This window comes from Paralichthys olivaceus, chromosome 10 (assembly GCF_024713975.1).
Source record: "Paralichthys olivaceus isolate ysfri-2021 chromosome 10, ASM2471397v2, whole genome shotgun sequence".
Lineage (NCBI taxonomy): Eukaryota > Metazoa > Chordata > Actinopteri > Pleuronectiformes > Paralichthyidae > Paralichthys > Paralichthys olivaceus.
The window spans coordinates 24106567-24118861 of NC_091102.1; positions in this window are offsets into that span (position 1 = coordinate 24106567).

A 12295-nucleotide genomic window follows, 5' to 3' on the forward strand; every position below is an offset into this window, starting at 1 on the left:
GTCTCTGATTGGCTACTTGGCTGGAGTGTGAGCCAATCCACAGATCTTCTGGAGCTCACAGGTGGCAGCCAATCTTCCACTTCTCACCTGCAGGACAAAGGGAGGAGAGAGCAAGGGAGAGAGAGAGACACCCGCACACACACACACACTCAATACACGTAACAGTTATCTAAAGTAGAGTGAATGTGGATATTGACCTGTATAATTTGCCAGTGGCTCCTGTTATAAAGCTTCTGAACTGGTATCAACACTATTTCCATGTTTTCAACATATTAACCTCACTTCATCAGTCAAAGTTCACCAGCAGCAAAACACAGCAGCAAAGTTTGGATGACTGTAGATTGAAATGCTGAAATAACGTCCGTAGTCTTGTTACTATTCAATGTGACGTTGCTAAACATCTACAGCCACATGCAGAGGACAAGATGGACAGGCCAGGCCAACAGTAAACTCATAAACAAAAACATTTATGTGCAAATGATTGGATATGATGATATGTGTTCACACCTTCTGAAGTTTGGGAGCAGTTTGTGCTGCCCACCACACACTATCCCACACTAAAGGCTTTAAACACTTCTGTTTCTGCGCTCGTGTGGTGATGCTTTAACAAGGTCTCCTTGGCAATAGAATAGAAAATGTTGGCCTAATTGGCGCTGGTCAATAAGTTTATTTTCGGCACATGCTTGGGTGCCTTTATTATAGCTCAGAGGGGTCTTGTATTCTCCCAGGGCCTTTGTGAGAAATTAAATGAAGAACACATTGTGCTAATGAAGCTGCAAAGGGAATATAAGAGAACGAGATCGATCAAAGGGAGAGTCTGTCAGTTTACTTTACATGTTGTGACTTGATTTTAAATTTCCTGCCGCACAGGATGTGGCCTCTACAAATCAACATATTTTGCTCTGTAATACATTCATTCTCATTTAGCATTCTGAGCGAACCGTGTGAAATGCTGGTGTCTGGTCACATTAGTCATGTGGACACAGCTTGCTCTGGAAGACTATAAATGAATATTATATGAATTGTTCCTGTGGTTTTCTCGGAGTGTAGCTTATATAATGGAACCACAACTCTCCTCAAGATATTTCCCTTCACAACTGATGGAAAAACAATTTAGCTGAAACCAGACTGATGTGATGTTAGTGGCGGTCCAAGACAGGAAACAGATGCTTTCTTTACAGAAGCATGAGGTGCAGGAGCTTCTGTTGATGCTTTAGATAGAGAAACAGATAGAATCTGGTTAAAGAAGATCTGTCACTGTGAATTCTGTTTAATTCATAAATTCATGTGTTTTTTTTAACAGTCTGGGCTCAGTCTTGCTTCATTCAGAATCCCTGGACTGATTTGCTGGTATTAGCTTGATGTATATTTTGATAAAAAAATGTAATAGGTGACCTGACATCATTCATTTTTGAAACAAAGTCACGTAGTCATTTTCACATGAAATCTGTTTTCTGAATAGAAAAACATCTTGTTTGAGGGTTATTGTGGTGGAAGAAGGGCTGATCATTTTGAATGCAAAGCCCTCCATTACATTACAAACATTTCTTTCAATCGAATAAACCATCTCCTTTATTACCCGAATACAGTCAGAGAAAAATAAGAGTTTAATTTCAGTCACTTATATTAATAAGGATTTAAAAACATATCCCATTTATTGTTTTAAAGTAAAACCTGAAAAGATGTTTAGATTGATTAAGCATCAAGTTACATTTTCTTGAATGCTGATGACAGTTCTACCAAAAGGTCCACAGGGGTTTTTATTTAGCAGCAGAGGATTCTTTTCGATTGCTCTGAGGAGAAGCCCCATAATGTTTTTAGAGAAACCATGGAACCGTAAAACACTGTACATGCGTGTTGTTCGAAGAGTACGTGAGGTTGTCAGTTTTCTTTCATGGAACGACAAGAGTGCATGAGGATTTACCCAGGTTTCTTCCTGAAACAAGAGAAATGATTACATCATCATATAAATCCCACACACAGTGTCAGTAATTTAGCAAGCTATTACTATACTATGTAACTATTACAATGCATGTTCAAGTCTTACTTTTTCAGAATAGTTTGTTTTTTTATTAGTTATTTAATACTATACTAATGGGGGGGTATATACCAGCGGGACCTTGATACACTGAGTCGGTGCTTCCTCTGATGACATCCCCTTATGTCAAATGGAACAAAAGCTTAAATTATGGAAACCCTAACACTTAAAATAAGATATTTAAACTGTACTTAATAGAGAACAAAGGGATTTGAGGCTCTGCACTGTGGCTTTAAAGGTGCGTGAGTGTTGGCTCAGTGTGAAGATCCTCATTATACACAAGGTTAGACTACAGAGCAGAATACACAGTGAGTGTGGGATGTGAAAATGTCCCAATGTTCCATCAAAGATTATAAATCACATCCGTATATGGAGGCACAAAGGTGTGAAAAACACAATCATTAAATATGTATCCGTTGGAAATGCATTCAGTTTGAAATCAAAGACTTTGAACAGAAAATAAAGTGTTTTTTTTTTGTTTAGTTTTTTTTTAAGTAACACAAGCGTGGCTGCACAGTCTGATTCATTTAATCTGGCCCTCCTGCAGGGAGCATGTTCCCCAGAGACACCGTCTGGGTTTGTTGGCTAATTGGGATGATTTAACCAGAGAAATCTGTATGGGGGAGAGAGTCTGCCTTGCTGGAAGGAAACCAAACATTTACATGCTCATTATCATCTGTCAGCTCTCTAAAAAAAACCATGGCCATCACAGGGTTATGGAAGTGTTGCTTAAGATCAACGCACATCTCTTACATGTTCCTTCACAAGTCAATGTCCACATCAGTTTTTATTTCAAGCTTACAGTCTGATATTCATTTCTACGAATCTCAAAGAGTATTTCATGTTAATATTTTGTACAGCATAATTAAATTCCACTGAATCCATGCTGGGAATTACAGAACAAAAATAACAAAGTATTAGAGGGTTCCCCAAGGATCAGATTGTTTGCAAGCTAACAGGGAGAATTTTGACACAGTATTGAGATAAGGGGACACTAAAATTCATCTTATGTTTATTGTGAGTGAAATTTACCTACTACACAATGACTGGGTTTATAGGCACTTCTACACGTCTTTAATGACAAACTGGACATTCAACAGCAGCTTCATTACACATCGTAGAAACAACGTCTATAGACCGCAATCAAATAATATTAGTGATTATCCAATAATATTAGTGGCTATAAGTGGCTATACTGTAAATATGACTATGTACTTTTTGCCACAACAACAAAAATGAGACAGAAAAACATTATCTATAGTTAATAAAAAACACACATATATATATAGATATATCTATATTTATATAGATATAGACTGTGTAAATATCTATCTATATAAATATATATGTAATAATTGCAAAAGTATTACCTCATTGCTATGCTCCTGCAAACAGCAGTGTTTTTTTCATTCTTCCCAAACCAAATGGACATGGTGGCCAAACTGAGGTTTTCTCGACAGGAGATATAGAAAACCACATCAGGCATCAAAATCAAGGAAAATGAAAAGTTCCTTGTAGGGGGTTTAAATAATACCTGGTGAGTTGATTCACTGCAGCAACATCCTGAAGGCTACAACCATATGAAGCTTTTTCAAAAAGAAAAGGGCTGAATGCAACAAGGTGAAGCCGGAGGAGCCGGAGGAGGACAAGACTCCTGTTGATGAGTCAGGATGTGAGAACAAGCTCAGGCTGCTGAAGAAGCCGGCTCTTCTGCTGGGGAGTTGAGCTTAATGGTTCTAAAACAGCCTTTATAAAACAAGCATTTCCAGAGCACACTTCTGCGTATGATTAAAGCTGTGGAGACAAACCCACGATTGTAAACAATTACAGAGATAGGACAAGACAAAGACTGAAAGAGCTACAAGAGCACATAAGGGATAATGGAAGATAGATGTTTATTACATTATATTAAACTGCAATATGTGACAAATAGCAACATAATGCTGATCGATGTACATCTGTTATTGCATTGAACAGTGGCTGTAGCTGGTGTTCTGTTGTTCAATTCAATTTCAATTCAATTTTATTTATATAGCGCCAATTCATAATTTACATTATCTCAAGGCACTTTACATTTAAAGGTCAAGACCTTAAAACAATTGTTGTGCTGTGTTGTGTGACTCAGTCCATATAGAATAATGAGCACAATCCAGCTCCTGCAGGATGGAATAGTGCATTCATGATTTGCTTTTGTTTAATCTCCCATTGTTTGGTATGTTGGTTAAATCTATGTGTAAAATAAATTATACAAAATACATGTTGATTATCTAATCATCGTGATAAAAAAAAAAGATGTTTGATTTTGGCTGGATAAAGCTGATTGCCTCTCTGAAATCAGTGGGACAGGAGAAGGAGAGAGGAGAAGAGAACTGGGGAGGTGAGGAAGATACAGGAGAGGTGAAGAAGAGGGAAGCATCAGACTGAACACAGTTAACACAGTTTATCATTCTTCATCACAGAGTGAGACGGAGGATCAATTTTAACTGAACAAAGCAATGGCTACATACAGTCTAGAATATGGCTGCTTCATCACTATCAAGTCTCTTATGTTATCCTAGGGTTTTCCCCTGCTGCTGAGAATAAATATAATTATAACATTAAATGACAACTCAGATTGTACTGACTTCTTTTATAATCATGCTGTAAATCTCAGCCCAGAGATTGACCGGAGACTTGTTTTCATTTAACTCTGAAATATGTGTAAAATAAGTAAAAAATAATGTGCAAGATAAAGGGACAAATTAATAAATTAATATTTTAATGAAAAGTCTTAGTCTGCTGATAAAGGAAAAACATTTTCCTCCAACCCCCAAAATGTCTCTTTTTCCAGGCGGGGATTCAGCTTTTTGACCTGTTGAAATAAGAGGCATCCTGTATTCTGTCTCTGTCAGTGAACTTATCTGAGGATCCTTGGAAGAGACATTTTTGTGCAGTAAATGATCCACAATCCACTGAGAGCTAAACTGGAAGCAAAAAGAAAAACTGCAAAAACATGAAGGTATGAACTGACATTTATATCGAGGTAAACTAACACAACATGAACTCTTGTGGATCTAACTCAACATAATCAGTGTTATGTTGCGTTGGCAGTGCAATAAATGAGTAAGATCATGATAACAGATGTTGATGGACCACCATCTAAATTTACTGCTATATTTACACATATATTTATATGTATGCTACAGTATATGGTATACTTATATGTAAACAAGAACAAATTCATATGATTTACTACAAACATGACTAATTTGTTTAGAAATACATTTCTTGAGCCCACAAGATGAATAAATAAATAAAAGCCAAAAAAGCTTAATACAAATATGTTTCGATTTTCCCTCAAGTCATTTTTCACACCTATTTGCACAGTGTCCTGCTCTATTACTGCCAGCTCTTGTACAACAATAAATTCATAATTTTATGTCCAGGAATCCCCAGTAAGATTCTGATGAAGCGTATTTACCTGGTGTTTTCCTCAAAATGTAAAACTCATGGATTAGATTCTTCTGTTTTCCTGCAAACATGGCTTATTGAACCTTTCACATCAATTCAAATATTTAGACCCTTGCCCTACTGTGGTGAGCCCCTTTTTTAAATGTATCTGGAACACTCAGAAAAGAATTTTGATAATGCACTTATTGTCAAAACTAAGATTTCCTTGCAAGCAAGATATTGCAATAAATTAAATAAAGATTACACACAAACAAAAAATAGACATTTTTCTAAACTTTCCAGGATATTACTCCTAATGTCATCATGTTAGAGCAATCATATGTGATCAATACCCTTCTAATCCCCATCACTACAGACAAAGTAATCTACCCACTCTGCCAGATGGTGGCATTTAATAACAAAAGAATGTTTCCCTCAGATCCAGTGGGATGGATTATAGCTCACCACAAATCCATCACGTTCATCTGCTTCAGCTGTGTCCATTTGCACCAGCTTCTTCTTTTGTTTCTCTTTTCTTTACCTGTACAAAAGATTTAGTACAAACGAAAAGTCTTGTCAGTCAGTATAGTTGTGGTTGCTGCTTTTTCATGACTCACATGAATAATAGTCTCATGTGCTACACACTTATTCCATGTTTCTTTTTGTAATTCCTTTTATTATTTATTACATTAAAAAATATTTGACGTTATCAGTTTACTACATGGTTGCGGGGTTGTTATTGATGTAGGACTCAGGTATGTATTGTTTTGATTATTTTATAAAGTTTACCCGACATTTGTCGGTTAAATTGAGTAAATGTACTTAGATGCCAACTGTTGATCAGATGGGTGTATCTGCAGCTTGTGCCTGACACACTGAGCAGGGCTGCCAGCTCTGTGCGATGGACGCTATGCTTTCCTCCCTCCAGATGGGCGAGAGGCTCTTGATAGCAACAAACTCTGACCTTGGGAGCAATCTTGGCATGCCACTTCCTCTTGTTGAGCAAAACGTGGATGATATTTCCCTCAGAAGAGCACATCTACTATTTGCATTGAGTGGCTGGACGACGGCCAGACAGAGTAAATGTTATGTGGCCTGGGGGGGGGGGGGGGGGGCAGCTGGAGGCTCAGATGAATTGGACTGAAATGGGAAGCTGGGCTCTGATGATGATAGCACATGGGATAACAAGGCAGCTCACTACACTCAGACAGACTGGCGGTGGATACCGATCTCTGTGGTGCTCAGCCAAAACATAATGATAATACCGTTTGAGAACAGAAAGCAAAGGGAGTGAATAAATTAATGATCAGAAACTAAATCTGTCCTTTGAACCAATAAATCTTGAGCTTGTTTTTTCTTAAACAAGTGTTAAAGTATCAGCGGCTGGCTAACTGCACTAACTGACTCAATGCATCTTCAACCTATGACCTCAAACTTTCTTAAGGATTTGAACATAATTCAAACTTCATCTGCTGAAGATTATATAATATGAAAAACCACAGTACATTTACATTCTCTAATTTGCTGTCTGGACAGTTTAGGGACAGAATTATTTTAACTTCTGTTATCCGTCAATCCAACTTAACCTCCTCCCTAAATATTTCTTTATATATTATATATATAGATAGATATATTTTCTATATATCATATTTGGGATTTGAACATATGATGAATGCTGTTATTTGTAGGACAGTCTTGCTTGCATGTATTTCTTTATTGGTGGAGCTTTATAAGTGAAATTAATTGTATGCACATGATCCTGCAAAATTAAATATGAAGGTAAGTTGATGAAACAACCATCACTTAATTCTAACTTTGATTGTGTTGTTTAAGTGTCAGCTGTGATTTGTCAGATCATTACAATTTGACATTGAGGGGAAATAAAGGTCAATAATCAATATATCCTGTATTTGTATAGCATCTAAAAAAACATTGTAACAAATTAAAAACATGTAAATCTACTTTTCACACATTTTTCTTATTGCAAAACCAAAATCTGCATTAAGAATTACAAAGAATTACAAAGATTTATTAGGGATTGCTCTGTGTTATTATGTTACTGTTAGTTTGTGGGACCAGTGTTTATGACCTCAGACTTATCACATAATTTTAACAAGTTTTGGGACAGCCAGGATCAGGTAGGCAAACAGATTATTAGGTTGCTTGTGTTAATGTCAAATGACAGATTTATAAACACACAGCTCAGCTGGCTGAGAGGAAGCATGTTTATGGAAATAGTAGTGGGCCAAAGACGGAGCCTTGAGGAACACCATAATTAAAACAGGAGCTAGCATCTGCTTTGACAACAGAGAGCATTCTATTCAGTATTACATTAGTAGCTTTAAGGCAATCAATCAATCAAATTGTATTTGTAAAGCCCATATTCACAAATCACAATTTGTCTCATAGGGCTTTAACAAGGTGTGACATCCTCTGCCCTTAACCCTCAACAAGAATAAGGAAAAACTACTAAAATAAACCCTTTAACATAGGAAAAAGAACGTAGAAACCTCAGAGAGAGCCACATGTCAGGGATCCCTCTCCCAGGACGGACAGAAGTGCAATAGATGCCACGTGTAATGGCGAAAAATCAGCAAAATAAGAGTATTTACAACATCGATTACATTAAGCACAATTGAAAGAATTGAGGAGTTATCCAGTTGTCTAGACAATGGGCATCACTTCATAGACAGATTGTTGATTATCGTGTCTGCAACAATAAACTTCATCTATGATACTATGTAAAACTAGGTGAATTAATTGTGTCATGGTAAAAATGATTTTCTCCATTTTAAACTACAATCTGCTCACTTCAGCTCTGTATTGACACTGGGTGGATACCAGCAGTTTGTGCACACCGATCTTGTGTTTTCATTTTATTTCAAAAGGAAGTAAATGGCAGTTGACACTGAGTTGAAAGCTGCCATTCATTTCAGCTAAAGGAAGGGTAACTGTTAGTTGTGTTATTGTTATTTCATAGTCGGGTGAATCTGAAGAGTATTCGGCTGTTGTATCTGACTGGGATACAATCATTGTGAATGGCAGCTGAACTGTGACAGTCACTGTCTGGTTGAGTCGCCGAGAAAAGCTGCAAGTGATAATGAGGAAACACCTTAATGAAAAATAAGAAAAGCTGATCTATTTAACTGACAGTTACAGTCCCTTTAATTAATCAAGGTTCAAAATACTGTCAGGAAAAAAAATATGAGAGTGAAGGGAAGAAATGCTCAGATATATATTTTGTTCATCGACACATTGAATTAGTTTTTAATTTATTTAACCTTGCCTGTTTTCATCAGAACTGCCTCTCACTTGTGTTGTTGTTTCCTTCAGTATGACTGAATGTGTCATTAAAGAAAGTTGAGGAAGTAAAATGTGTGCTGAATTACTTTATATATACACCATTCAACTCAGTCAGAAATCCTTCTGAAGGCTATGTCCATTTTGCTAAAATGCATTTAAGTCACAATTGTTGCTCCTCTCTGATTTTTGAAAGTCATATAAAAGATGTTGAATGGACTTCGCTAAAACGTAAAAACGTACATCACATGTAAATGTAGACTTTTGTTTTTCTTTTGCATCAATGCAATTTTTTTATTGTTTTATTTTCCTTATGCAATATCAACCACCAGCTCCGCAGGTCCATTGTCAATAGGTCTTTGGTCCCTAGCTTTGCATTCAACCCATATAAGTGTACTAGCAGTAAGTGTGCCTGACCTTTGTTGTCATGGTAACAATAATATGACCTATAGGAGAGTATTGGTTGCAGGCCGACCTTTATCATTATTGTAGCAATAAGGTACGGCCATGAGGTTTAGGGCCAAATATACTTAAGGTTTTGGGTTAAAATAAGTTTTTTCTTTACCATCATGTTTAGAATACTAAATAAGGTAGTGGACCAATCATGGACTAATTAAAAAAAAGAAAAAAACTGGTGTCACACAGAAATAGAAAAGCAGTCCTGTGTTTTGTCAACCCATCCATCAATGTATAGTGATTCTATACCCATTTGTTTTGTTTTGCCTTCCTACTGTTCTGTTCTGATGAGCTGCATGTTTACAAAAAGTTAAGTAGCTGAGAGGATTCTCTGCATTTACATTGGAATAGAATGACCCCCCCTTGAAATTACTTCATTACGGTTTCTCATAAATTTTATGTGAAAAGCTACTGGACAGTAAAATCTTAAAGTCCAGTAAAACATTACAAGATTTAGTATTTAAAGGTGAAATATATACGATTTCTCTGCCACCGAACATTGTTTCTTGCCTGAAGCGGGTGGTGCATGGTGATGGTCACTTGCCATAAGCTTCAGCCATCATTACAAGACAAGAACTGAATGAGAGACTGAATGCTACCATGACTCATTGCTAAACATAAGATTGGAGTGATAGAAATAGAAGTAAGACAATTATATGCTTTCTATAGTTGCACCGTTTCTGCTACAGATTAGTGACTCAACAGCTGTTAATGCTGTAATGTTGGATGTGTATCATGCAGCCTCGTTTAAATGTATATTTAACAATGTCAAAGCCACCCTTGGACGTATCCAAGTAACAAAAAGTTTGCAAGAGAATTGTGCATCTGCTGCTGTGAGGCTCATCACATGCTTGTGTTGTGTGTATATCTGTAATTAGTCCATAATTACCAGTTAGGGTGTTTGACAGGAGAAAAGGTGAGACTGAGAGACCTTTATCAGCAGGGCATCTGCAAATGAGACAGCTTCACAATTAACTAGGGTCTTCTTCATTTCAGCTCCACCAAGTACCGCAGGATTTACATCAACTTTCTTTTTTACCAGGCTTTGAAACAAGTCAACAGGCAGAAAATCTCAATTAACTCTCTCAGCCGCCGTAATCGTCCCACAGAAAGCCCATCAACTCTGACCTGCTGTTAAATCAAGACACCCGCAGTTCCTCTTCTCATTAGAAATAAGAACAAAACAGGGTTTTTTTTGGAAGGCATGTCTGGTTCGTCAACTTGGAGAACAAAAAGTTGACAATTTCATTAAGAGCTGTAGAGTCCCAGCTCAGAACATTCCAAGCTCTGCTGGACAATGACTCAGTAAATGAACTATTGGAGTGATTAAGTCAGTGAGGACCTTGCTGTTGCTGACCTTTGAGTGTGTGAAGAACTGCGGAGAAAAATGTGTGGGAGCTTTTGAAAGTGGCCTCACTTCTTGGACTGATATTGAGTGTGCGGTTTAATTGCGGCTGTGGCTGAGGGGTAGAGCGGCCGTTCTCTAACCAGAATGCGGCGGTTTGATCACAGTCTTTTCCATTTGCATGCCGAAGTGTCCTTGGGCAAGATACTGAAGCCATAGATGCACTGTGTGAATGTGTGTGTGAATGCGTGACAGGTAATCTGTACTGTAAAGCTCTTTGAATGGTCATCAAGACTAGAAAAGCGCTGTATGAATACAAACCCTTTAACATCAACTATAACATTTCACCAGCTAACCTAACTCAAGTCAAGTCAAAGACAATTTGGCAAATATATGAACATTAATGTCACAACTTGTTTAATTCAATTTTAAGGACTTGACCTTCTATGTAAAGAGCCTTGAGATAATGTATATGATGATTTGGTGCTATACAAGTAAAATTGAATTGAAATTGAATTGAATTGAATCTTTCAGGCCAGTTACGACTCCAAGCTCTGTTATCTTCCTCTGCGTCTGATCATGTGATCGCAACTCGTCTCCATCTGATGCTGCAGCAGGATCGAGTTCCGACAGCGATTTCGCTGGTCATAGAAACTTCTTCTCCAGACAGAAAACATGATAACATGATGGGGGACATTTTCCAGCTTCATATACGGGACACTGAAGTAACAAACTTTACTCGCGTTTCTCTCACTCAGACTGTTTACAGGCTTGTTTTGAAGGCATGAATAGTGATTTTCCTGAATTGTTGTCACACTGATTCAGTCACATTGTCATTTGCTACTGTATTAAAATAACATATTCCGCTGGATTGTAAAAAATTCATAATTGTTTTTTTTATTTCATTATTTACATTTATGAGCATTTACCGCAGCAGTCGCCATCTTGACTCGCTTCATCAATGAGAATTTTCCGTCTACGCTTTCCTTTTTTTTAATTCATTTTTGCTGAGTCAATATTTTGTTGTTCAATAAGCTGGAAACTGTCCTGAAAGCTTTTCATAGGACTGCTGTTCGCTCTCACGTGCACTGGTGGGGCTTGTGCCCTTCTAACCCGTCACCTCTTACATTAGTCACGCCTGCTGCATCTGAGGGCATCAGAAATAGATGAACTGACGGCTCAGAGCACGAGGGAACTGACACAGTCTGAAGTGATATATCATATACTGTAAGTCATATCTCCACCAACATTCAATCAATTAATCTGCATCGCATCACACGCACACAAATATCACTCCTATAAAAATGTTGGATTGGAAAAGCTCACTTTTCTGTGTTATGACCAGCAGAGGATGACTCCAACAGTAGTTTCTGTAGAAGTCTATGAGAAAATGATTCTCACTTGATTCATAATGTCAGTAAACATAAGGAGTTTTATGAGTTTATAAGGAGTTATCTCTAGTTTCATGTCTTCTTAAATACAATATGATGTTCATTGTATAAAATTGCGGTCCATCTACAGTCAACTGTGGCCGTGAGAGCTCAATGTGCTACAAATGTAGAAAACCATGCAAATAGAGAAAACACAATTCATCCATTTGACGACACATATGCTGCAAAAGGTCACAACACAAGCAAATACAGAAACTCTTAATTTGCAAGTGTTTTCTTGATTTGCAGTACGTTGAGCCCTCAACCGCCATACAAATACATCATAAAGCACTACAT